General features: G+C 60.2%; 10 non-coding genes across 10 annotated transcripts; all 10 read right to left on the bottom strand.

Moving 5' to 3' along the window:
- Positions 1-1934: 1934 nt before the first annotated feature.
- LOC142863132 (5S ribosomal RNA) lies at positions 1935-2053 on the bottom strand. The gene has a single exon (XR_012914026.1). It is a non-coding gene; the product is annotated as a 5S ribosomal RNA (ribosomal RNA).
- Positions 2054-4539: 2486 nt separating this feature from the next.
- On the bottom strand, positions 4540-4658 carry LOC142863131 (5S ribosomal RNA). The gene has a single exon (XR_012914025.1). It is a non-coding gene; the product is annotated as a 5S ribosomal RNA (ribosomal RNA).
- Positions 4659-7144: 2486 nt separating this feature from the next.
- LOC142863130 (5S ribosomal RNA) lies at positions 7145-7263 on the bottom strand. The gene has a single exon (XR_012914024.1). It is a non-coding gene; the product is annotated as a 5S ribosomal RNA (ribosomal RNA).
- Positions 7264-9776: 2513 nt separating this feature from the next.
- On the bottom strand, positions 9777-9895 carry LOC142863129 (5S ribosomal RNA). The gene has a single exon (XR_012914023.1). It is a non-coding gene; the product is annotated as a 5S ribosomal RNA (ribosomal RNA).
- A 2486-nt stretch (positions 9896-12381) lies between these two features.
- On the bottom strand, positions 12382-12500 carry LOC142863444 (5S ribosomal RNA). The gene has a single exon (XR_012914210.1). It is a non-coding gene; the product is annotated as a 5S ribosomal RNA (ribosomal RNA).
- A 2510-nt stretch (positions 12501-15010) lies between these two features.
- LOC142863433 (5S ribosomal RNA) lies at positions 15011-15129 on the bottom strand. Its single transcript, XR_012914199.1, has one exon. It is a non-coding gene; the product is annotated as a 5S ribosomal RNA (ribosomal RNA).
- Positions 15130-17645: 2516 nt separating this feature from the next.
- LOC142863422 (5S ribosomal RNA) lies at positions 17646-17764 on the bottom strand. The gene has a single exon (XR_012914190.1). It is a non-coding gene; the product is annotated as a 5S ribosomal RNA (ribosomal RNA).
- Positions 17765-20250: 2486 nt separating this feature from the next.
- LOC142863411 (5S ribosomal RNA) lies at positions 20251-20369 on the bottom strand. Its single transcript, XR_012914179.1, has one exon. It is a non-coding gene; the product is annotated as a 5S ribosomal RNA (ribosomal RNA).
- Positions 20370-22886: 2517 nt separating this feature from the next.
- Positions 22887-23005, bottom strand: LOC142863400 (5S ribosomal RNA). The gene has a single exon (XR_012914168.1). It is a non-coding gene; the product is annotated as a 5S ribosomal RNA (ribosomal RNA).
- Positions 23006-25491: 2486 nt separating this feature from the next.
- Positions 25492-25610, bottom strand: LOC142863389 (5S ribosomal RNA). Its single transcript, XR_012914164.1, has one exon. It is a non-coding gene; the product is annotated as a 5S ribosomal RNA (ribosomal RNA).
- Between the last annotated feature and the right edge of the window lie 631 nt (positions 25611-26241).

The raw sequence follows: 26241 nt of genomic DNA, 5'->3' as shown, positions 1-26241 counted from the left end.
AGTCCCCTCCATCTCCTACCTGTGGAAACCCCCCAAGCCCTTGCAGAACTGCCGGCACCCGCTGCCGTGGGGGCCGGGACCCTACTCTGTGTCCTCCTGTGGCCCAGTCCAAGGGGCCTGGGCCTGGCCGGGGCTGGATTGGACCCCAACCACCCTGGGCTGTGGACTTGCTAAAAATGGGCGATTAGAGATTTGGTTCCAGCTTCATTGAGGGTCATTTCACTAACGAAGGCACCGTGAAGACGTTCCTGAGACGTTTGTGAGGGTGGCAACTGAAAGAGAATTTTAAAGCTGACAGAAGAGGCGAGGAAAGGCATAGGAGATTTCCACACCCAGTAAGGAAGCCTTTCCCGAAATGGAAGAAAGAAACGAGCAAACAGAAACACCGGTAGCCCGCCCGGATCAGAGTCTGCTCCTTAGAGCAAGTACCCTGACCAGGTTCACCCGTGGGTCCCGAGCTAGCGGCATTCAGAAGAGCCAGGCCCGCAGCCTACGCAGAAGACACCTGCGCTCGGGTGTCTGTGGCGGCACAATTCACCATTGCAAAGATGTGGAAGCGACCCGAGTGCCCATCGATCCACGAGTGGATTCATAAAATGTGGCGCGTGGACACCACGGAGTGCTATTCGGCTATGAGAAACGGCGGTGAGAGGGCACCTCTCGTGTTCTCCTGGCCGGAGCTGGAACCCGTTCCAGTAAGCCAAGTATCCCAAGAATGGACACAGGAGCACCACGTGCGCGTGCTCACCGGCAAATTGGTAGGAACCCACGGACACCTGAGTGGACGTAGAGGAATCACCTTCATCGGGTGGGGGTCGGGCGGGTGGGGGGAGGGGATGGGCATACACACCCATGAGGAATGGGGTGGGTGCGCACCGACTGGGGGATGGGCGCACTTGAAGCTCTGACCAGAGGGGGCAGGCGGGGAGAGGGCAATGTACCCGACCTTAACATTGGTACCCCCACCATACGCTGCTAAAGCATGAGAGATAAATAAGACAACAGGGGGGAGGGGGGCACGGGCAATACATGGAACCTTAATACTTGTACTCCCATAATCTGCTTGAAAAGAGAGAGAAAAGGAAATGCAATAATGGGGAGGTAAGAGGCATTTTTTTTTTTTGGAGACAGAGTCTCGCTTTGTTGCCCTGGCTAGAGTGAGTGCCATGGCGTCAGCCTAGCTCACAGCAACCTCAATCTCCTGGGCTCAAGCAATCCTGCTGCCTCAGCCTCCCAAGTAGCTGGGACTACAGGCATGCGCCACCATGCCCGGCTAATTTTTTTTTTTGTATAGATATATATTAGTTGGCCAATGAATTTCTTTCTATTTATAGTAGAGATGGGGTCTCGCTCTTGCTCAGGCTGGTTTCGAACTCCTGACCTCGAGCAATCCGCCCACCTCGGCCTCCCAGAGTGCTAGGATTACAGGCGTGAGCCAGCACGCCGGGCCAAGAGGCATTTTGTTTAAAAAAAAATGACTCCGAAAAGAAAAGTAAAAGGAGGCCTGTCGAGCACGTCTGGGTGTGACTGTGCATCCCCCAACATCCGGTGCCACCACCAAAGATTCCTACGTGTAGCCCATAGAACGCCAAAATCAACGGGACGAGTTCTGGTCACAACTCCCTCAAAATGACATCCCGGCCTTCTTCTGCAACTGCCTCCCCTCTCAGACTCTCAAGGTTTCCTCCAGCGTGTCGGTTCCCACAGCCCAGACCCTTGGTCTGAGGCCCGACAGTCCAGGTGCCACGCCTGCTGCCTCGTGGCGGCGGTGCTGCGGCTTGGGGCAAGAGGAGGCCCCACGGAGCGGGCTGGGGCGCCAGGCACCGTGGCGGGCGCTGAGGGTGGGGGTGACCCCCCGCCCCCCAGACTGCCGCCGCGCTCTCCGAATGGGGACAGAACAAGAGGCAAAAAAAAAAAAAATAAAATAAGATACAAGCCTACGGCACCCGGTATTCCCAGGCGGTCTCCCATCCAAGTACTAACCAGGCCCGAGCCTGCTTGGCTTCCGAGATCAGACGAGATCGGGCGCGTTCAGGGTGGTGTGGCCCTAGACGGCGGAGGGCGCCCCAGCCCGGCTCAAGAAGCCGAGCGTCTCTGCGCTTCCCCGCGCCTCCTCCCGCCCCAGGCCCCGCGCCGGCGCTGACCCACTCGGGGCCGGGCCGGGCTGGTTGAGTTCGCTGGCCGGGTCCCGAGGTCTCCACGGGGCTGGGGTGCGGGGCGTGGTGGGCTCGGCGGGGTGGGGGGCTGTCTTCACACACACACACACACGAACACACACCAGATGCGCCTCCAGCCTCCACGGCTGGACCCGCCAAGGTGGAGACCTCCAGCCGCCCTCCTCTCCTGGCCTCGCCTCCCTCACCTACCCGCCCCCAACCCCAGTGCGCCGCTGCTGACTGCGCATGCGCGGGCGGTCGCCTTTGGCCCCAGGGGCCGCCCTCCAGCACAACCCCTTTCAGCTGCGCCCCCGCCCTGCGTGTGGGCTGCCGCCTATCCGCCCGGGACCGGGGCCGGGGCACAGCGCATAGGGGAGGGGAGCGAGTGTAGGGGCGTCTCTCGGGATGTGTGCCATGGGTGGGGTGGTTTGGGGGCGCTGAAGACATCAGTCCCCTCCATCTCCTACCTGTGGAAACCCCCCAAGCCCTTGCAGAACTGCCGGCACCCGCTGCCGTGGGGGCCGGGACCCTACTCTGTGTCCTCCTGTGGCCCAGTCCAAGGGGCCTGGGCCTGGCCGGGGCTGGATTGGACCCCAACCACCCTGGGCTGTGGACTTGCTAAAAATGGGCGATTAGAGATTTGGTTCCAGCTTCATTGAGGGTCATTTCACTAACGAAGGCACCGTGAAGACGTTCCTGAGACGTTTGTGAGGGTGGCAACTGAAAGAGAATTTTAAAGCTGACAGAAGAGGCGAGGAAAGGCATAGGAGATTTCCACACCCAGTAAGGAAGCCTTTCCCGAAATGGAAGAAAGAAACGAGCAAACAGAAACACCGGTAGCCCGCCCGGATCAGAGTCTGCTCCTTAGAGCAAGTACCCTGACCAGGTTCACCCGTGGGTCCCGAGCTAGCGGCATTCAGAAGAGCCAGGCCCGCAGCCTACGCAGAAGACACCTGCGCTCGGGTGTCTGTGGCGGCACAATTCACCATTGCAAAGATGTGGAAGCGACCCGAGTGCCCATCGATCCACGAGTGGATTCATAAAATGTGGCGCGTGGACACCACGGAGTGCTATTCGGCTATGAGAAACGGCGGTGAGAGGGCACCTCTCGTGTTCTCCTGGCCGGAGCTGGAACCCGTTCCAGTAAGCCAAGTATCCCAAGAATGGACACAGGAGCACCACGTGCGCGTGCTCACCGGCAAATTGGTAGGAACCCACGGACACCTGAGTGGACGTAGAGGAATCACCTTCATCGGGTGGGGGTCGGGCGGGTGGGGGGAGGGGATGGGCATACACACCCATGAGGAATGGGGTGGGTGCGCACCGACTGGGGGATGGGCGCACTTGAAGCTCTGACCAGAGGGGGCAGGCGGGGAGAGGGCAATGTACCCGACCTTAACATTGGTACCCCCACCATACGCTGCTAAAGCATGAGAGATAAATAAGACAACAGGGGGGAGGGGGGCACGGGCAATACATGGAACCTTAATACTTGTACTCCCATAATCTGCTTGAAAAGAGAGAGAAAAGGAAATGCAATAATGGGGAGGTAAGAGGCATTTTTTTTTTTTTGGAGACAGAGTCTCGCTTTGTTGCCCTGGCTAGAGTGAGTGCCATGGCGTCAGCCTAGCTCACAGCAACCTCAATCTCCTGGGCTCAAGCAATCCTGCTGCCTCAGCCTCCCAAGTAGCTGGGACTACAGGCATGCGCCACCATGCCCGGCTAATTTTTTTTTTTGTATAGATATATATTAGTTGGCCAATGAATTTCTTTCTATTTATAGTAGAGATGGGGTCTCGCTCTTGCTCAGGCTGGTTTCGAACTCCTGACCTCGAGCAATCCGCCCACCTCGGCCTCCCAGAGTGCTAGGATTACAGGCGTGAGCCAGCACGCCGGGCCAAGAGGCATTTTGTTTAAAAAAAAATGACTCCGAAAAGAAAAGTAAAAGGAGGCCTGTCCAGCACGTCTGGGTGTGACTGTGCATCCCCCAACATCCGGTGCCACCACCAAAGATTCCTACGTGTAGCCCATAGAACGCCAAAATCAACGGGACGAGTTCTGGTCACAACTCCCTCAAAATGACATCCCGGCCTTCTTCTGCAACTGCCTCCCCTCTCAGACTCTCAAGGTTTCCTCCAGCGTGTCGGTTCCCACAGCCCAGACCCTTGGTCTGAGGCCCGACAGTCCAGGTGCCACGCCTGCTGCCTCGTGGCGGCGGTGCTGCGGCTTGGGGCAAGAGGAGGCCCCACGGAGCGGGCTGGGGCGCCAGGCACCGTGGCGGGCGCTGAGGGTGGGGGTGACCCCCCGCCCCCCAGACTGCCGCCGCGCTCTCCGAATGGGGACAGAACAAGAGGCAAAAAAAAAAAAAATAAAATAAGATACAAGCCTACGGCACCCGGTATTCCCAGGCGGTCTCCCATCCAAGTACTAACCAGGCCCGAGCCTGCTTGGCTTCCGAGATCAGACGAGATCGGGCGCGTTCAGGGTGGTGTGGCCCTAGACGGCGGAGGGCGCCCCAGCCCGGCTCAAGAAGCCGAGCGTCTCTGCGCTTCCCCGCACCTCCTCCCGCCCCAGGCCCCGCGCCGGCGCTGACCCACTCGGGGCCGGGCCGGGCTGGTTGAGTTCGCTGGCCGGGTCCCGAGGTCTCCACGGGGCTGGGGTGCGGGGCGTGGTGGGCTCGGCGGGGTGGGGGGCTGTCTTCACACACACACACACACGAACACACACCAGATGCGCCTCCAGCCTCCACGGCTGGACCCGCCAAGGTGGAGACCTCCAGCCGCCCTCCTCTCCTGGCCTCGCCTCCCTCACCTACCCGCCCCCAACCCCAGTGCGCCGCTGCTGACTGCGCATGCGCGGGCGGTCGCCTTTGGCCCCAGGGGCCGCCCTCCAGCACAACCCCTTTCAGCTGCGCCCCCGCCCTGCGTGTGGGCTGCCGCCTATCCGCCCGGGACCGGGGCCGGGGCACAGCGCATAGGGGAGGGGAGCGAGTGTAGGGGCGTCTCTCGGGATGTGTGCCATGGGTGGGGTGGTTTGGGGGCGCTGAAGACATCAGTCCCCTCCATCTCCTACCTGTGGAAACCCCCCAAGCCCTTGCAGAACTGCCGGCACCCGCTGCCGTGGGGGCCGGGACCCTACTCTGTGTCCTCCTGTGGCCCAGTCCAAGGGGCCTGGGCCTGGCCGGGGCTGGATTGGACCCCAACCACCCTGGGCTGTGGACTTGCTAAAAATGGGCGATTAGAGATTTGGTTCCAGCTTCATTGAGGGTCATTTCACTAACGAAGGCACCGTGAAGACGTTCCTGAGACGTTTGTGAGGGTGGCAACTGAAAGAGAATTTTAAAGCTGACAGAAGAGGCGAGGAAAGGCATAGGAGATTTCCACACCCAGTAAGGAAGCCTTTCCCGAAATGGAAGAAAGAAACGAGCAAACAGAAACACCGGTAGCCCGCCCGGATCAGAGTCTGCTCCTTAGAGCAAGTACCCTGACCAGGTTCACCCGTGGGTCCCGAGCTAGCGGCATTCAGAAGAGCCAGGCCCGCAGCCTACGCAGAAGACACCTGCGCTCGGGTGTCTGTGGCGGCACAATTCACCATTGCAAAGATGTGGAAGCGACCCGAGTGCCCATCGATCCACGAGTGGATTCATAAAATGTGGCGCGTGGACACCACGGAGTGCTATTCGGCTATGAGAAACGGCGGTGAGAGGGCACCTCTCGTGTTCTCCTGGCCGGAGCTGGAACCCGTTCCAGTAAGCCAAGTATCCCAAGAATGGACACAGGAGCACCACGTGCGCGTGCTCACCGGCAAATTGGTAGGAACCCACGGACACCTGAGTGGACGTAGAGGAATCACCTTCATCGGGTGGGGGTCGGGCGGGTGGGGGGAGGGGATGGGCATACACACCCATGAGGAATGGGGTGGGTGCGCACCGACTGGGGGATGGGCGCACTTGAAGCTCTGACCAGAGGGGGCAGGCGGGGAGAGGGCAATGTACCCGACCTTAACATTGGTACCCCCACCATACGCTGCTAAAGCATGAGAGATAAATAAGACAACAGGGGGGAGGGGGGCACGGGCAATACATGGAACCTTAATACTTGTACTCCCATAATCTGCTTGAAAAGAGAGAGAAAAGGAAATGCAATAATGGGGAGGTAAGAGGCATTTTTTTTTTTTTGGAGACAGAGTCTCGCTTTGTTGCCCTGGCTAGAGTGAGTGCCATGGCGTCAGCCTAGCTCACAGCAACCTCAATCTCCTGGGCTCAAGCAATCCTGCTGCCTCAGCCTCCCAAGTAGCTGGGACTACAGGCATGCGCCACCATGCCCGGCTAATTTTTTTTTTTGTATAGATATATATTAGTTGGCCAATGAATTTCTTTCTATTTATAGTAGAGATGGGGTCTCGCTCTTGCTCAGGCTGGTTTCGAACTCCTGACCTCGAGCAATCCGCCCACCTCGGCCTCCCAGAGTGCTAGGATTACAGGCGTGAGCCAGCACGCCGGGCCAAGAGGCATTTTGTTTAAAAAAAAATGACTCCGAAAAGAAAAGTAAAAGGAGGCCTGTCGAGCACGTCTGGGTGTGACTGTGCATCCCCCAACATCCGGTGCCACCACCAAAGATTCCTACGTGTAGCCCATAGAACGCCAAAATCAACGGGACGAGTTCTGGTCACAACTCCCTCAAAATGACATCCCGGCCTTCTACTGCAACTGCCTCCCCTCTCAGACTCTCAAGGTTTCCTCCAGCGTGTCGGTTCCCACAGCCCAGACCCTTGGTCTGAGGCCCGACAGTCCAGGTGCCACGCCTGCTGCCTCGTGGCGGCGGTGCTGCGGCTTGGGGCAAGAGGAGGCCCCACGGAGCGGGCTGGGGCGCCAGGCACCGTGGCGGGCGCTGAGGGTGGGGGTGACCCCCCGCCCCCCAGACTGCCGCCGCGCTCTCCGAATGGGGACAGAACAAGAGGCAAAAAAAAAAAAAATAAAATAAGATACAAGCCTACGGCACCCGGTATTCCCAGGCGGTCTCCCATCCAAGTACTAACCAGGCCCGAGCCTGCTTGGCTTCCGAGATCAGACGAGATCGGGCGCGTTCAGGGTGGTGTGGCCCTAGACGGCGGAGGGCGCCCCAGCCTGGCTCAAGAAGCCGAGCGTCTCTGCGCTTCCCCGTGCCTCCTCCCGCCCCAGGCCCCGCGCCGGCGCTGACCCACTCGGGGCCGGGCCGGGCTGGTTGAGTTCGCTGGCCGGGTCCCGAGGTCTCCACGGGGCTGGGGTGCGGGGCGTGGTGGGCTCGGCGGGGTGGGGGGCTGTCTTCACACACACACACACACACACACACACACACACACACACACACACACGGACACACACCAGATGCGCCTCCAGCCTCCACGGCTGGACCCGCCAAGGTGGAGACCTCCAGCCGCCCTCCTCTCCTGGCCTCGCCTCCCTCACCTACCCGCCCCCAACCCCAGTGCGCCGCTGCTGACTGCGCATGCGCGGGCGGTCGCCTTTGGCCCCAGGGGCCGCCCTCCAGCACAACCCCTTTCAGCTGCGCCCCCGCCCTGCGTGTGGGCTGCCGCCTATCCGCCCGGGACCGGGGCCGGGGCACAGCGCATAGGGGAGGGGAGCGAGTGTAGGGGCGTCTCTCGGGATGTGTGCCATGGGTGGGGTGGTTTGGGGGCGCTGAAGACATCAGTCCCCTCCATCTCCTACCTGTGGAAACCCCCCAAGCCCTTGCAGAACTGCCGGCACCCGCTGCCGTGGGGGCCGGGACCCTACTCTGTGTCCTCCTGTGGCCCAGTCCAAGGGGCCTGGGCCTGGCCGGGGCTGGATTGGACCCCAACCACCCTGGGCTGTGGACTTGCTAAAAATGGGCGATTAGAGATTTGGTTCCAGCTTCATTGAGGGTCATTTCACTAACGAAGGCACCGTGAAGACGTTCCTGAGACGTTTGTGAGGGTGGCAACTGAAAGAGAATTTTAAAGCTGACAGAAGAGGCGAGGAAAGGCATAGGAGATTTCCACACCCAGTAAGGAAGCCTTTCCCGAAATGGAAGAAAGAAACGAGCAAACAGAAACACCGGTAGCCCGCCCGGATCAGAGTCTGCTCCTTAGAGCAAGTACCCTGACCAGGTTCACCCGTGGGTCCCGAGCTAGCGGCATTCAGAAGAGCCAGGCCCGCAGCCTACGCAGAAGACACCTGCGCTCGGATGTCTGTGGCGGCACAATTCGCCATTGCAAAGATGTGGAAGCGACCCGAGTGCCCATCGATCCACGAGTGGATTCATAAAATGTGGCGCGTGGACACCACGGAGTGCTATTCGGCTATGAGAAACGGCGGTGAGAGGGCACCTCTCGTGTTCTCCTGGCCGGAGCTGGAACCCGTTCCAGTAAGCCAAGTATCCCAAGAATGGACACAGGAGCACCACGTGCGCGTGCTCACCGGCAAATTGGTAGGAACCCACGGACACCTGAGTGGACGTAGAGGAATCACCTTCATCGGGTGGGGGTCGGGCGGGTGGGGGGAGGGGATGGGCATACACACCCATGAGGAATGGGGTGGGTGCGCACCGACTGGGGGATGGGCGCACTTGAAGCTCTGACCAGAGGGGGGAGGCGGGGAGAGGGCAATGTACCTGACCTTAACATTGGTACCCCCACCATACGCTGCTAAAGCATGAGAGATAAATAAGACAACAGGGGGGAGGGGGGCACGGGCAATACATGGAACCTTAATACTTGTACTCCCATAATCTGCTTGAAAAGAGAGAGAAAAGGAAATGCAATAATGGGGAGGTAAGAGGCATTTTTTTTTTTGGAGACAGAGTCTCGCTTTGTTGCCCTGGCTAGAGTGAGTGCCATGGCGTCAGCCTAGCTCACAGCAACCTCAATCTCCTGGGCTCAAGCAATCCTGCTGCCTCAGCCTCCCAAGTAGCTGGGACTACAGGCATGCGCCACCATGCCCGGCTAATTTTTTTTTTGTATAGATATATATTAGTTGGCCAATGAATTTCTTTCTATTTATAGTAGAGATGGGGTCTCGCTCTTGCTCAGGCTGGTTTCGAACTCCTGACCTCGAGCAATCCGCCCACCTCGGCCTCCCAGAGTGCTAGGATTACAGGCGTGAGCCAGCACGCCGGGCCAAGAGGCATTTTGTTTAAAAAAAAATGACTCCGAAAAGAAAAGTAAAAGGAGGCCTGTCGAGCACGTCTGGGTGTGACTGTGCATCCCCCAACATCCGGTGCCACCACCAAAGATTCCTACGTGTAGCCCATAGAACGCCAAAATCAACGGGACGAGTTCTGGTCACAACTCCCTCAAAATGACATCCCGGCCTTCTTCTGCAACTGCCTCCCCTCTCAGACTCTCAAGGTTTCCTCCAGCGTGTCGGTTCCCACAGCCCAGACCCTTGGTCTGAGGCCCGACAGTCCAGGTGCCACGCCTGCTGCCTCGTGGCGGCGGTGCTGCGGCTTGGGGCAAGAGGAGGCCCCACGGAGCGGGCTGGGGCGCCAGGCACCGTGGCGGGCGCTGAGGGTGGGGGTGACCCCCCGCCCCCCAGACTGCCGCCGCGCTCTCCGAATGGGGACAGAACAAGAGGCAAAAAAAAAAAAAATAAAATAAGATACAAGCCTACGGCACCCGGTATTCCCAGGCGGTCTCCCATCCAAGTACTAACCAGGCCCGAGCCTGCTTGGCTTCCGAGATCAGACGAGATCGGGCGCGTTCAGGGTGGTGTGGCCCTAGACGGCGGAGGGCGCCCCAGCCCGGCTCAAGAAGCCGAGCGTCTCTGCGCTTCCCCGCGCCTCCTCCCGCCCCAGGCCCCGCGCCGGCGCTGACCCACTCGGGGCCGGGCCGGGCTGGTTGAGTTCGCTGGCCGGGTCCCGAGGTCTCCACGGGGCTGGGGTGCGGGGCGTGGTGGGCTCGGCGGGGTGGGGGGCTGTCTTCACACACACACACACACGAACACACACCAGATGCGCCTCCAGCCTCCACGGCTGGACCCGCCAAGGTGGAGACCTCCAGCCGCCCTCCTCTCCTGGCCTCGCCTCCCTCACCTACCCGCCCCCAACCCCAGTGCGCCGCTGCTGACTGCGCATGCGCGGGCGGTCGCCTTTGGCCCCAGGGGCCGCCCTCCAGCACAACCCCTTTCAGCTGCGCCCCCGCCCTGCGTGTGGGCTGCCGCCTATCCGCCCCGGACCGGGGCCGGGGCACAGCGCATAGGGGAGGGGAGCGAGTGTAGGGGCGTCTCTCGGGATGTGTGCCATGGGTGGGGTGGTTTGGGGGCGCTGAAGACATCAGTCCCCTCCATCTCCTACCTGTGGAAACCCCCCAAGCCCTTGCAGAACTGCCGGCACCCGCTGCCGTGGGGGCCGGGACCCTACTCTGTGTCCTCCTGTGGCCCAGTCCAAGGGGCCTGGGCCTGGCCGGGGCTGGATTGGACCCCAACCACCCTGGGCTGTGGACTTGCTAAAAATGGGCGATTAGAGATTTGGTTCCAGCTTCATTGAGGGTCATTTCACTAACGAAGGCACCGTGAAGACGTTCCTGAGACGTTTGTGAGGGTGGCAACTGAAAGAGAATTTTAAAGCTGACAGAAGAGGCGAGGAAAGGCATAGGAGATTTCCACACCCAGTAAGGAAGCCTTTCCCGAAATGGAAGAAAGAAACGAGCAAACAGAAACACCGGTAGCCCGCCCGGATCAGAGTCTGCTCCTTAGAGCAAGTACCCTGACCAGGTTCACCCGTGGGTCCCGAGCTAGCGGCATTCAGAAGAGCCAGGCCCGCAGCCTACGCAGAAGACACCTGCGCTCGGGTGTCTGTGGCGGCACAATTCACCATTGCAAAGATGTGGAAGCGACCCGAGTGCCCATCGATCCACGAGTGGATTCATAAAATGTGGCGCGTGGACACCACGGAGTGCTATTCGGCTATGAGAAACGGCGGTGAGAGGGCACCTCTCGTGTTCTCCTGGCCGGAGCTGGAACCCGTTCCAGTAAGCCAAGTATCCCAAGAATGGACACAGGAGCACCACGTGCGCGTGCTCACCGGCAAATTGGTAGGAACCCACGGACACCTGAGTGGACGTAGAGGAATCACCTTCATCGGGTGGGGGTCGGGCGGGTGGGGGGAGGGGATGGGCATACACACCCATGAGGAATGGGGTGGGTGCGCACCGACTGGGGGATGGGCGCACTTGAAGCTCTGACCAGAGGGGGCAGGCGGGGAGAGGGCAATGTACCCGACCTTAACATTGGTACCCCCACCATACGCTGCTAAAGCATGAGAGATAAATAAGACAACAGGGGGGAGGGGGGCACGGGCAATACATGGAACCTTAATACTTGTACTCCCATAATCTGCTTGAAAAGAGAGAGAAAAGGAAATGCAATAATGGGGAGGTAAGAGGCATTTTTTTTTTTTTGGAGACAGAGTCTCGCTTTGTTGCCCTGGCTAGAGTGAGTGCCATGGCGTCAGCCTAGCTCACAGCAACCTCAATCTCCTGGGCTCAAGCAATCCTGCTGCCTCAGCCTCCCAAGTAGCTGGGACTACAGGCATGCGCCACCATGCCCGGCTAATTTTTTTTTTTGTATAGATATATATTAGTTGGCCAATGAATTTCTTTCTATTTATAGTAGAGATGGGGTCTCGCTCTTGCTCAGGCTGGTTTCGAACTCCTGACCTCGAGCAATCCGCCCACCTCGGCCTCCCAGAGTGCTAGGATTACAGGCGTGAGCCAGCACGCCGGGCCAAGAGGCATTTTGTTTAAAAAAAAATGACTCCGAAAAGAAAAGTAAAAGGAGGCCTGTCGAGCACGTCTGGGTGTGACTGTGCATCCCCCAACATCCGGTGCCACCACCAAAGATTCCTACGTGTAGCCCATAGAACGCCAAAATCAACGGGACGAGTTCTGGTCACAACTCCCTCAAAATGACATCCCGGCCTTCTTCTGCAACTGCCTCCCCTCTCAGACTCTCAAGGTTTCCTCCAGCGTGTCGGTTCCCACAGCCCAGACCCTTGGTCTGAGGCCCGACAGTCCAGGTGCCACGCCTGCTGCCTCGTGGCGGCGGTGCTGCGGCTTGGGGCAAGAGGAGGCCCCACGGAGCGGGCTGGGGCGCCAGGCACCGTGGCGGGCGCTGAGGGTGGGGGTGACCCCCCGCCCCCCAGACTGCCGCCGCGCTCTCCGAATGGGGACAGAACAAGAGGCAAAAAAAAAAAAAATAAAATAAGATACAAGCCTACGGCACCCGGTATTCCCAGGCGGTCTCCCATCCAAGTACTAACCAGGCCCGAGCCTGCTTGGCTTCCGAGATCAGACGAGATCGGGCGCGTTCAGGGTGGTGTGGCCCTAGACGGCGGAGGGCGCCCCAGCCCGGCTCAAGAAGCCGAGCGTCTCTGCGCTTCCCCGCGCCTCCTCCCGCCCCAGGCCCCGCGCCGGCGCTGACCCACTCGGGGCCGGGCCGGGCTGGTTGAGTTCGCTGGCCGGGTCCCGAGGTCTCCACGGGGCTGGGGTGCGGGGCGTGGTGGGCTCGGCGGGGTGGGGGGCTGTCTTCACACACACACACACACACACACACACACACACACACACACGGACACACACCAGATGCGCCTCCAGCCTCCACGGCTGGACCCGCCAAGGTGGAGACCTCCAGCCGCCCTCCTCTCCTGGCCTCGCCTCCCTCACCTACCCGCCCCCAACCCCAGTGCGCCGCTGCTGACTGCGCATGCGCGGGCGGTCGCCTTTGGCCCCAGGGGCCGCCCTCCAGCACAACCCCTTTCAGCTGCGCCCCCGCCCTGCGTGTGGGCTGCCGCCTATCCGCCCCGGACCGGGGCCGGGGCACAGCGCATAGGGGAGGGGAGCGAGTGTAGGGGCGTCTCTCGGGATGTGTGCCATGGGTGGGGTGGTTTGGGGGCGCTGAAGACATCAGTCCCCTCCATCTCCTACCTGTGGAAACCCCCCAAGCCCTTGCAGAACTGCCGGCACCCGCTGCCGTGGGGGCCGGGACCCTACTCTGTGTCCTCCTGTGGCCCAGTCCAAGGGGCCTGGGCCTGGCCGGGGCTGGATTGGACCCCAACCACCCTGGGCTGTGGACTTGCTAAAAATGGGCGATTAGAGATTTGGTTCCAGCTTCATTGAGGGTCATTTCACTAACGAAGGCACCGTGAAGACGTTCCTGAGACGTTTGTGAGGGTGGCAACTGAAAGAGAATTTTAAAGCTGACAGAAGAGGCGAGGAAAGGCATAGGAGATTTCCACACCCAGTAAGGAAGCCTTTCCCGAAATGGAAGAAAGAAACGAGCAAACAGAAACACCGGTAGCCCGCCCGGATCAGAGTCTGCTCCTTAGAGCAAGTACCCTGACCAGGTTCACCCGTGGGTCCCGAGCTAGCGGCATTCAGAAGAGCCAGGCCCGCAGCCTACGCAGAAGACACCTGCGCTCGGGTGTCTGTGGCGGCACAATTCACCATTGCAAAGATGTGGAAGCGACCCGAGTGCCCATCGATCCACGAGTGGATTCATAAAATGTGGCGCGTGGACACCACGGAGTGCTATTCGGCTATGAGAAACGGCGGTGAGAGGGCACCTCTCGTGTTCTCCTGGCCGGAGCTGGAACCCGTTCCAGTAAGCCAAGTATCCCAAGAATGGACACAGGAGCACCACGTGCGCGTGCTCACCGGCAAATTGGTAGGAACCCACGGACACCTGAGTGGACGTAGAGGAATCACCTTCATCGGGTGGGGGTCGGGCGGGTGGGGGGAGGGGATGGGCATACACACCCATGAGGAATGGGGTGGGTGCGCACCGACTGGGGGATGGGCGCACTTGAAGCTCTGACCAGAGGGGGCAGGCGGGGAGAGGGCAATGTACCCGACCTTAACATTGGTACCCCCACCATACGCTGCTAAAGCATGAGAGATAAATAAGACAACAGGGGGGAGGGGGGCACGGGCAATACATGGAACCTTAATACTTGTACTCCCATAATCTGCTTGAAAAGAGAGAGAAAAGGAAATGCAATAATGGGGAGGTAAGAGGCATTTTTTTTTTTTTGGAGACAGAGTCTCGCTTTGTTGCCCTGGCTAGAGTGAGTGCCATGGCGTCAGCCTAGCTCACAGCAACCTCAATCTCCTGGGCTCAAGCAATCCTGCTGCCTCAGCCTCCCAAGTAGCTGGGACTACAGGCATGCGCCACCATGCCCGGCTAATTTTTTTTTTTGTATAGATATATATTAGTTGGCCAATGAATTTCTTTCTATTTATAGTAGAGATGGGGTCTCGCTCTTGCTCAGGCTGGTTTCGAACTCCTGACCTCGAGCAATCCGCCCACCTCGGCCTCCCAGAGTGCTAGGATTACAGGCGTGAGCCAGCACGCCGGGCCAAGAGGCATTTTGTTTAAAAAAAAATGACTCCGAAAAGAAAAGTAAAAGGAGGCCTGTCGAGCACGTCTGGGTGTGACTGTGCATCCCCCAACATCCGGTGCCACCACCAAAGATTCCTACGTGTAGCCCATAGAACGCCAAAATCAACGGGACGAGTTCTGGTCACAACTCCCTCAAAATGACATCCCGGCCTTCTTCTGCAACTGCCTCCCCTCTCAGACTCTCAAGGTTTCCTCCAGCGTGTCGGTTCCCACAGCCCAGACCCTTGGTCTGAGGCCCGACAGTCCAGGTGCCACGCCTGCTGCCTCGTGGCGGCGGTGCTGCGGCTTGGGGCAAGAGGAGGCCCCACGGAGCGGGCTGGGGCGCCAGGCACCGTGGCGGGCGCTGAGGGTGGGGGTGACCCCCCGCCCCCCAGACTGCCGCCGCGCTCTCCGAATGGGGACAGAACAAGAGGCAAAAAAAAAAAAAATAAAATAAGATACAAGCCTACGGCACCCGGTATTCCCAGGCGGTCTCCCATCCAAGTACTAACCAGGCCCGAGCCTGCTTGGCTTCCGAGATCAGACGAGATCGGGCGCGTTCAGGGTGGTGTGGCCCTAGACGGCGGAGGGCGCCCCAGCCCGGCTCAAGAAGCCGAGCGTCTCTGCGCTTCCCCGCGCCTCCTCCCGCCCCAGGCCCCGCGCCGGCGCTGACCCACTCGGGGCCGGGCCGGGCTGGTTGAGTTCGCTGGCCGGGTCCCGAGGTCTCCACGGGGCTGGGGTGCGGGGCGTGGTGGGCTCGGCGGGGTGGGGGGCTGTCTTCACACACACACACACACACACACACACACACACACACACACACACACACGGACACACACCAGATGCGCCTCCAGCCTCCACGGCTGGACCCGCCAAGGTGGAGACCTCCAGCCGCCCTCCTCTCCTGGCCTCGCCTCCCTCACCTACCCGCCCCCAACCCCAGTGCGCCGCTGCTGACTGCGCATGCGCGGGCGGTCGCCTTTGGCCCCAGGGGCCGCCCTCCAGCACAACCCCTTTCAGCTGCGCCCCCGCCCTGCGTGTGGGCTGCCGCCTATCCGCCCCGGACCGGGGCCGGGGCACAGCGCATAGGGGAGGGGAGCGAGTGTAGGGGCGTCTCTCGGGATGTGTGCCATGGGTGGGGTGGTTTGGGGGCGCTGAAGACATCAGTCCCCTCCATCTCCTACCTGTGGAAACCCCCCAAGCCCTTGCAGAACTGCCGGCACCCGCTGCCGTGGGGGCCGGGACCCTACTCTGTGTCCTCCTGTGGCCCAGTCCAAGGGGCCTGGGCCTGGCCGGGGCTGGATTGGACCCCAACCACCCTGGGCTGTGGACTTGCTAAAAATGGGCGATTAGAGATTTGGTTCCAGCTTCATTGAGGGTCATTTCACTAACGAAGGCACCGTGAAGACGTTCCTGAGACGTTTGTGAGGGTGGCAACTGAAAGAGAATTTTAAAGCTGACAGAAGAGGCGAGGAAAGGCATAGGAGATTTCCACACCCAGTAAGGAAGCCTTTCCCGAAATGGAAGAAAGAAACGAGCAAACAGAAACACCGGTAGCCCGCCCGGATCAGAGTCTGCTCCTTAGAGCAAGTACCCTGACCAGGTTCACCCGTGGGTCCCGAGCTAGCGGCATTCAGAAGAGCCAGGCCCGCAGCCTACGCAGAAGACACCTGCGCTCGGGTGTCTGTGGCGGCACAATTCACCATTGCAAAGATGTGGAAGCGACCCGAGTGCCCATCGATCCACGAGTGGATTCATAAAATGTGGCGCGTGGACACCACGGAGTGCTATTCGGCTATGAGAAACGGCGGTGAGAGGGCACCTCTCGTGTTCTCCTGGCCGGAGCTGGAACCCGTTCCAGTAAGCCAAGTATCCCAAGAATGGACACAGGAGCACCACGTGCGCGTGCTCACCGGCAAATTGGTAGGAACCCACGGACACCTGAGTGGACGTAGAGGAATCACCTTCATCGGGTGGGGGTCGGGCGGGTGGGGGGAGGGGATGGGCATACACACCCATGAGGAATGGGGTGGGTGCGCACCGACTGGGGGATGGGCGCACTTGAAGCTCTGACCAGAGGGGGCAGGCGGGGAGAGGGCAATGTACCCGACCTTAACATTGGTACCCCCACCATACGCTGCTAAAGCATGAGAGATAAATAAGACAACAGGGGGGAGGGGGGCACGGGCAATACATGGAACCTTAATACTTGTACTCCCATAATCTGCTTGAAAAGAGAGAGAAAAGGAAATGCAATAATGGGGAGGTAAGAGGCATTTTTTTTTTTTGGAGACAGAGTCTCGCTTTGTTGCCCTGGCTAGAGTGAGTGCCATGGCGTCAGCCTAGCTCACAGCAACCTCAATCTCCTGGGCTCAAGCAATCCTGCTGCCTCAGCCTCCCAAGTAGCTGGGACTACAGGCATGCGCCACCATGCCCGGCTAATTTTTTTTTTGTATAGATATATATTAGTTGGCCAATGAATTTCTTTCTATTTATAGTAGAGATGGGGTCTCGCTCTTGCTCAGGCTGGTTTCGAACTCCTGACCTCGAGCAATCCGCCCACCTCGGCCTCCCAGAGTGCTAGGATTACAGGCGTGAGCCAGCACGCCGGGCCAAGAGGCATTTTGTTTAAAAAAAAATGACTCCGAAAAGAAAAGTAAAAGGAGGCCTGTCGAGCACGTCTGGGTGTGACTGTGCATCCCCCAACATCCGGTGCCACCACCAAAGATTCCTACGTGTAGCCCATAGAACGCCAAAATCAACGGGACGAGTTCTGGTCACAACTCCCTCAAAATGACATCCCGGCCTTCTTCTGCAACTGCCTCCCCTCTCAGACTCTCAAGGTTTCCTCCAGCGTGTCGGTTCCCACAGCCCAGACCCTTGGTCTGAGGCCCGACAGTCCAGGTGCCACGCCTGCTGCCTCGTGGCGGCGGTGCTGCGGCTTGGGGCAAGAGGAGGCCCCACGGAGCGGGCTGGGGCGCCAGGCACCGTGGCGGGCGCTGAGGGTGGGGGTGACCCCCCGCCCCCCAGACTGCCGCCGCGCTCTCCGAATGGGGACAGAACAAGAGGCAAAAAAAAAAAAAATAAAATAAGATACAAGCCTACGGCACCCGGTATTCCCAGGCGGTCTCCCATCCAAGTACTAACCAGGCCCGAGCCTGCTTGGCTTCCGAGATCAGACGAGATCGGGCGCGTTCAGGGTGGTGTGGCCCTAGACGGCGGAGGGCGCCCCAGCCCGGCTCAAGAAGCCGAGCGTCTCTGCGCTTCCCCGCGCCTCCTCCCGCCCCAGGCCCCGCGCCGGCGCTGACCCACTCGGGGCCGGGCCGGGCTGGTTGAGTTCGCTGGCCGGGTCCCGAGGTCTCCACGGGGCTGGGGTGCGGGGCGTGGTGGGCTCGGCGGGGTGGGGGGCTGTCTTCACACACACACACACACGAACACACACCAGATGCGCCTCCAGCCTCCACGGCTGGACCCGCCAAGGTGGAGACCTCCAGCCGCCCTCCTCTCCTGGCCTCGCCTCCCTCACCTACCCGCCCCCAACCCCAGTGCGCCGCTGCTGACTGCGCATGCGCGGGCGGTCGCCTTTGGCCCCAGGGGCCGCCCTCCAGCACAACCCCTTTCAGCTGCGCCCCCGCCCTGCGTGTGGGCTGCCGCCTATCCGCCCGGGACCGGGGCCGGGGCACAGCGCATAGGGGAGGGGAGCGAGTGTAGGGGCGTCTCTCGGGATGTGTGCCATGGGTGGGGTGGTTTGGGGGCGCTGAAGACATCAGTCCCCTCCATCTCCTACCTGTGGAAACCCCCCAAGCCCTTGCAGAACTGCCGGCACCCGCTGCCGTGGGGGCCGGGACCCTACTCTGTGTCCTCCTGTGGCCCAGTCCAAGGGGCCTGGGCCTGGCCGGGGCTGGATTGGACCCCAACCACCCTGGGCTGTGGACTTGCTAAAAATGGGCGATTAGAGATTTGGTTCCAGCTTCATTGAGGGTCATTTCACTAACGAAGGCACCGTGAAGACGTTCCTGAGACGTTTGTGAGGGTGGCAACTGAAAGAGAATTTTAAAGCTGACAGAAGAGGCGAGGAAAGGCATAGGAGATTTCCACACCCAGTAAGGAAGCCTTTCCCGAAATGGAAGAAAGAAACGAGCAAACAGAAACACCGGTAGCCCGCCCGGATCAGAGTCTGCTCCTTAGAGCAAGTACCCTGACCAGGTTCACCCGTGGGTCCCGAGCTAGCGGCATTCAGAAGAGCCAGGCCCGCAGCCTACGCAGAAGACACCTGCGCTCGGGTGTCTGTGGCGGCACAATTCACCATTGCAAAGATGTGGAAGCGACCCGAGTGCCCATCGATCCACGAGTGGATTCATAAAATGTGGCGCGTGGACACCACGGAGTGCTATTCGGCTATGAGAAACGGCGGTGAGAGGGCACCTCTCGTGTTCTCCTGGCCGGAGCTGGAACCCGTTCCAGTAAGCCAAGTATCCCAAGAATGGACACAGGAGCACCACGTGCGCGTGCTCACCGGCAAATTGGTAGGAACCCACGGACACCTGAGTGGACGTAGAGGAATCACCTTCATCGGGTGGGGGTCGGGCGGGTGGGGGGAGGGGATGGGCATACACACCCATGAGGAATGGGGTGGGTGCGCACCGACTGGGGGATGGGCGCACTTGAAGCTCTGACCAGAGGGGGCAGGCGGGGAGAGGGCAATGTACCCGACCTTAACATTGGTACCCCCACCATACGCTGCTAAAGCATGAGAGATAAATAAGACAACAGGGGGGAGGGGGGCACGGGCAATACATGGAACCTTAATACTTGTACTCCCATAATCTGCTTGAAAAGAGAGAGAAAAGGAAATGCAATAATGGGGAGGTAAGAGGCATTTTTTTTTTTTTGGAGACAGAGTCTCGCTTTGTTGCCCTGGCTAGAGTGAGTGCCATGGCGTCAGCCTAGCTCACAGCAACCTCAATCTCCTGGGCTCAAGCAATCCTGCTGCCTCAGCCTCCCAAGTAGCTGGGACTACAGGCATGCGCCACCATGCCCGGCTAATTTTTTTTTTTGTATAGATATATATTAGTTGGCCAATGAATTTCTTTCTATTTATAGTAGAGATGGGGTCTCGCTCTTGCTCAGGCTGGTTTCGAACTCCTGACCTCGAGCAATCCGCCCACCTCGGCCTCCCAGAGTGCTAGGATTACAGGCGTGAGCCAGCACGCCGGGCCAAGAGGCATTTTGTTTAAAAAAAAATGACTCCGAAAAGAAAAGTAAAAGGAGGCCTGTCGAGCACGTCTGGGTGTGACTGTGCATCCCCCAACATCCGGTGCCACCACCAAAGATTCCTACGTGTAGCCCATAGAACGCCAAAATCAACGGGACGAGTTCTGGTCACAACTCCCTCAAAATGACATCCCGGCCTTCTTCTGCAACTGCCTCCCCTCTCAGACTCTCAAGGTTTCCTCCAGCGTGTCGGTTCCCACAGCCCAGACCCTTGGTCTGAGGCCCGACAGTCCAGGTGCCACGCCTGCTGCCTCGTGGCGGCGGTGCTGCGGCTTGGGGCAAGAGGAGGCCCCACGGAGCGGGCTGGGGCGCCAGGCACCGTGGCGGGCGCTGAGGGTGGGGGTGACCCCCCGCCCCCCAGACTGCCGCCGCGCTCTCCGAATGGGGACAGAACAAGAGGCAAAAAAAAAAAAAATAAAATAAGATACAAGCCTACGGCACCCGGTATTCCCAGGCGGTCTCCCATCCAAGTACTAACCAGGCCCGAGCCTGCTTGGCTTCCGAGATCAGACGAGATCGGGCGCGTTCAGGGTGGTGTGGCCCTAGACGGCGGAGGGCGCCCCAGCCCGGCTCAAGAAGCCGAGCGTCTCTGCGCTTCCCCGCGCCTCCTCCCGCCCCAGGCCCCGCGCCGGCGCTGACCCACTCGGGGCCGGGCCGGGCTGGTTGAGTTCGCTGGCCGGGTCCCGAGGTCTCCACGGGGCTGGGGTGCGGGGCGTGGTGGGCTCGGCGGGGTGGGGGGCTGTCTTCACACACACACACACACACACACACACACACACACACACACACACACACGGACACACACCAGATGCGCCTCCAGCCTCCACGGCTGGACCCGCCAAGGTGGAGACCTCCAGCCGCCCTCCTCTCCTGGCCTCGCCTCCCTCACCTACCCGCCCCCAACCCCAGTGCGCCGCTGCTGACTGCGCATGCGCGGGCGGTCGCCTTTGGCCCCAGGGGCCGCCCTCCAGCACAACCCCTTTCAGCTGCGCCCCCGCCCTGCGTGTGGGCTGCCGCCTATCCGCCCCGGACCGGGGCCGGGGCACAGCGCATAGGGGAGGGGAGCGAGTGTAGGGGCGTCTCTCGGGATGTGTGCCATGGGTGGGGTGGTTTGGGGGCGCTGAAGACATCAGTCCCCTCCATCTCCTACCTGTGGAAACCCCCCAAGCCCTTGCAGAACTGCCGGCACCCGCTGCCGTGGGGGCCGGGACCCTACTCTGTGTCCTCCTGTGGCCCAGTCCAAGGGGCCTGGGCCTGGCCGGGGCTGGATTGGACCCCAACCACCCTGGGCTGTGGACTTGCTAAAAATGGGCGATTAGAGATTTGGTTCCAGCTTCATTGAGGGTCATTTCACTAACGAAGGCACCGTGAAGACGTTCCTGAGACGTTTGTGAGGGTGGCAACTGAAAGAGAATTTTAAAGCTGACAGAAGAGGCGAGGAAAGGCATAGGAGATTTCCACACCCAGTAAGGAAGCCTTTCCCGAAATGGAAGAAAGAAACGAGCAAACAGAAACACCGGTAGCCCGCCCGGATCAGAGTCTGCTCCTTAGAGCAAGTACCCTGACCAGGTTCACCCGTGGGTCCCGAGCTAGCGGCATTCAGAAGAGCCAGGCCCGCAGCCTACGCAGAAGACACCTGCGCTCGGGTGTCTGTGGCGGCACAATTCACCATTGCAAAGATGTGGAAGCGACCCGAGTGCCCATCGATCCACGAGTGGATTCATAAAATGTGGCGCGTGGACACCACGGAGTGCTATTCGGCTATGAGAAACGGCGGTGAGAGGGCACCTCTCGTGTTCTCCTGGCCGGAGCTGGAACCCGTTCCAGTAAGCCAAGTATCCCAAGAATGGACACAGGAGCACCACGTGCGCGTGCTCACCGGCAAATTGGTAGGAACCCACGGACACCTGAGTGGACGTAGAGGAATCACCTTCATCGGGTGGGGGTCGGGCGGGTGGGGGGAGGGGATGGGCATACACACCCATGAGGAATGGGGTGGGTGCGCACCGACTGGGGGATGGGCGCACTTGAAGCTCTGACCAGAGGGGGCAGGCGGGGAGAGGGCAATGTACCCGACCTTAACATTGGTACCCCCACCATACGCTGCTAAAGCATGAGAGATAAATAAGACAACAGGGGGGAGGGGGGCACGGGCAATACATGGAACCTTAATACTTGTACTCCCATAATCTGCTTGAAAAGAGAGAGAAAAGGAAATGCAATAATGGGGAGGTAAGAGGCATTTTTTTTTTTTGGAGACAGAGTCTCGCTTTGTTGCCCTGGCTAGAGTGAGTGCCATGGCGTCAGCCTAGCTCACAGCAACCTCAATCTCCTGGGCTCAAGCAATCCTGCTGCCTCAGCCTCCCAAGTAGCTGGGACTACAGGCATGCGCCACCATGCCCGGCTAATTTTTTTTTTTGTATAGATATATATTAGTTGGCCAATGAATTTCTTTCTATTTATAGTAGAGATGGGGTCTCGCTCTTGCTCAGGCTGGTTTCGAACTCCTGACCTCGAGCAATCCGCCCACCTCGGCCTCCCAGAGTGCTAGGATTACAGGCGTGAGCCAGCACGCCGGGCCAAGAGGCATTTTGTTTAAAAAAAAATGACTCCGAAAAGAAAAGTAAAAGGAGGCCTGTCGAGCACGTCTGGGTGTGACTGTGCATCCCCCAACATCCGGTGCCACCACCAAAGATTCCTACGTGTAGCCCATAGAACGCCAAAATCAACGGGACGAGTTCTGGTCACAACTCCCTCAAAATGACATCCCGGCCTTCTTCTGCAACTGCCTCCCCTCTCAGACTCTCAAGGTTTCCTCCAGCGTGTCGGTTCCCACAGCCCAGACCCTTGGTCTGAGGCCCGACAGTCCAGGTGCCACGCCTGCTGCCTCGTGGCGGCGGTGCTGCGGCTTGGGGCAAGAGGAGGCCCCACGGAGCGGGCTGGGGCGCCAGGCACCGTGGCGGGCGCTGAGGGTGGGGGTGACCCCCCGCCCCCCAGACTGCCGCCGCGCTCTCCGAATGGGGACAGAACAAGAGGCAAAAAAAAAAAAAATAAAATAAGATACAAGCCTACGGCACCCGGTATTCCCAGGCGGTCTCCCATCCAAGTACTAACCAGGCCCGAGCCTGCTTGGCTTCCGAGATCAGACGAGATCGGGCGCGTTCAGGGTGGTGTGGCCCTAGACGGCGGAGGGCGCCCCAGCCCGGCTCAAGAAGCCGAGCGTCTCTGCGCTTCCCCGCGCCTCCTCCCGCCCCAGGCCCCGCGCCGGCGCTGACCCACTCGGGGCCGGGCCGGGCTGGTTGAGTTCGCTGGCCGGGTCCCGAGGTCTCCACGGGGCTGGGGTGCGGGGCGTGGTGGGCTCGGCGGGGTGGGGGGCTGTCTTCACACACACACACACACGAACACACACCAGATGCGCCTCCAGCCTCCACGGCTGGACCCGCCAAGGTGGAGACCTCCAGCCGCCCTCCTCTCCTGGCCTCGCCTCCCTCACCTACCCGCCCCCAACCCCAGTGCGCCGCTGCTGACTGCGCATGCGCGGGCGGTCGCCTTTGGCCCCAGGGGCCGCCCTCCAGCACAACCCCTTTCAGCTGCGCCCCCGCCCTGCGTGTGGGCTGCCGCCTATCCGCCCGGGACCGGGGCCGGGGCACAGCGCATAGGGGAGGGGAGCGAGTGTAGGGGCGTCTCTCGGGATGTGTGCCATGGGTGGGGTGGTTTGGGGGCGCTGAAGACATCAGTCCCCTCCATCTCCTACCTGTGGAAACCCCCCAAGCCCTTGCAGAACTGCCGGCACCCGCTGCCGTGGGGGCCGGGACCCTACTCTGTGTCCTCCTGTGGCCCAGTCCAAGGGGCCTGGGCCTGGCCGGGGCTGGATTGGACCCCAACCACCCTGGGCTGTGGACTTGCTAAAAATGGGCGATTAGAGATTTGGTTCCAGCTTCATTGAGGGTCATTTCACTAACGAAGGCACCGTGAAGACGTTCCTGAGACGTTTGTGAGGGTGGCAACTGAAAGAGAATTTTAAAGCTGACAGAAGAGGCGAGGAAAGGCATAGGAGATTTCCACACCCAGTAAGGAAGCCTTTCCCGAAATGGAAGAAAGAAACGAGCAAACAGAAACACCGGTAGCCCGCCCGGATCAGAGTCTGCTCCTTAGAGCAAGTACCCTGACCAGGTTCACCCGTGGGTCCCGAGCTAGCGGCATTCAGAAGAGCCAGGCCCGCAGCCTACGCAGAAGACACCTGCGCTCGGGTGTCTGTGGCGGCACAATTCACCATTGCAAAGATGTGGAAGCGACCCGAGTGCCCATCGATCCACGAGTGGATTCATAAAATGTGGCGCGTGGACACCACGGAGTGCTATTCGGCTATGAGAAACGGCGGTGAGAGGGCACCTCTCGTGTTCTCCTGGCCGGAGCTGGAACCCGTTCCAGTAAGCCAAGTATCCCAAGAATGGACACAGGAGCACCACGTGCGCGTGCTCACCGGCAAATTGGTAGGAACCCACGGACACCTGAGTGGACGTAGAGGAATCACCTTCATCGGGTGGGGGTCGGGCGGGTGGGGGGAGGGGATGGGCATACACACCCATGAGGAATGGGGTGGGTGCGCACCGACTGGGGGATGGGCGCACTTGAAGCTCTGACCAGAGGGGGCAGGCGGGGAGAGGGCAATGTACCCGACCTTAACATTGGTACCCCCACCATACGCTGCTAAAGCATGAGAGATAAATAAGACAACAGGGGGGAGGGGGGCACGGGCAATACATGGAACCTTAATACTTGTACTCCCATAATCTGCTTGAAAAGAGAGAGAAAAGGAAATGCAATAATGGGGAGGTAAGAGGCATTTTTTTTTTTTTGGAGACAGAGTCTCGCTTTGTTGCCCTGGCTAGAGTGAGTGCCATGGCGTCAGCCTAGCTCACAGCAACCTCAATCTCCTGGGCTCAAGCAATCCTGCTGCCTCAGCCTCCCAAGTAGCTGGGACTACAGGCATGTGCCACCATGCCCGGCTAATTTTTTTTTTTGTATAGATATATATTAGTTGGCCAATGAATTTCTTTCTATTTATAGTAGAGATGGGGTCTCGCTCTTGCTCAGGCTGGTTTCGAACTCCTGACCTCGAGCAATCCGCCCACCTCGGCCTCCCAGAGTGCTAGGATTACAGGCGTGAGCCAGCACGCCGGGCCAAGAGGCATTTTGTTTAAAAAAAAATGACTCCGAAAAGAAAAGTAAAAGGAGGCCTGTCGAGCACGTCTGGGTGTGACTGTGCATCCCCCAACATCCGGTGCCACCACCAAAGATTCCTACGTGTAGCCCATAGAACGCCAAAATCAACGGGACGAGTTCTGGTCACAACTCCCTCAAAATGACATCCCGGCCTTCTTCTGCAACTGCCTCCCCTCTCAGACTCTCAAGGTTTCCTCCAGCGTGTCGGTTCCCACAGCCCAGACCCTTGGTCTGAGGCCCGACAGTCCAGGTGCCACGCCTGCTGCCTCGTGGCGGCGGTGCTGCGGCTTGGGGCAAGAGGAGGCCCCACGGAGCGGGCTGGGGCGCCAGGCACCGTGGCGGGCGCTGAGGGTGGGGGTGACCCCCCGCCCCCCAGACTGCCGCCGCGCTCTCCGAATGGGGACAGAACAAGAGGCAAAAAAAAAAAAAATAAAATAAGATACAAGCCTACGGCACCCGGTATTCCCAGGCGGTCTCCCATCCAAGTACTAACCAGGCCCGAGCCTGCTTGGCTTCCGAGATCAGACGAGATCGGGCGCGTTCAGGGTGGTGTGGCCCTAGACGGCGGAGGGCGCCCCAGCCCGGCTCAAGAAGCCGAGCGTCTCTGCGCTTCCCCGCACCTCCTCCCGCCCCAGGCCCCGCGCCGGCGCTGACCCACTCGGGGCCGGGCCGGGCTGGTTGAGTTCGCTGGCCGGGTCCCGAGGTCTCCACGGGGCTGGGGTGCGGGGCGTGGTGGGCTCGGCGGGGTGGGGGGCTGTCTTCACACACACACACACACGAACACACACCAGATGCGCCTCCAGCCTCCACGGCTGGACCCGCCAAGGTGGAGACCTCCAGCCGCCCTCCTCTCCTGGCCTCGCCTCCCTCACCTACCCGCCCCCAACCCCAGTGCGCCGCTGCTGACTGCGCATGCGCGGGCGGTCGCCTTTGGCCCCAGGGGCCGCCCTCCAGCACAACCCCTTTCAGCTGCGCCCCCGACCTGCGTGTGGGCTGCCGCCTATCCGCCCCGGACCGGGGCCGGGGCACAGCGCATAGGGGAGGGGAGCGAGTGTAGGGGCGTCTCTCGGGATGTGTGCCATGGGTGGGGTGGTTTGGGGGCGCTGAAGACATCAGTCCCCTCCATCTCCTACCTGTGGAAACCCCCCAAGCCCTTGCAGAACTGCCGGCACCCGCTGCCGTGGGGGCCGGGAC

Source organism: Microcebus murinus, chromosome 21 (assembly GCF_040939455.1).
Source record: "Microcebus murinus isolate Inina chromosome 21, M.murinus_Inina_mat1.0, whole genome shotgun sequence".
In the NCBI taxonomy this organism is placed as follows: Eukaryota; Metazoa; Chordata; class Mammalia; order Primates; family Cheirogaleidae; genus Microcebus; species Microcebus murinus.
Note: the sequence above shows the minus strand (reverse complement) of the source record. Positions and strands in the feature narration are given on the sequence as shown.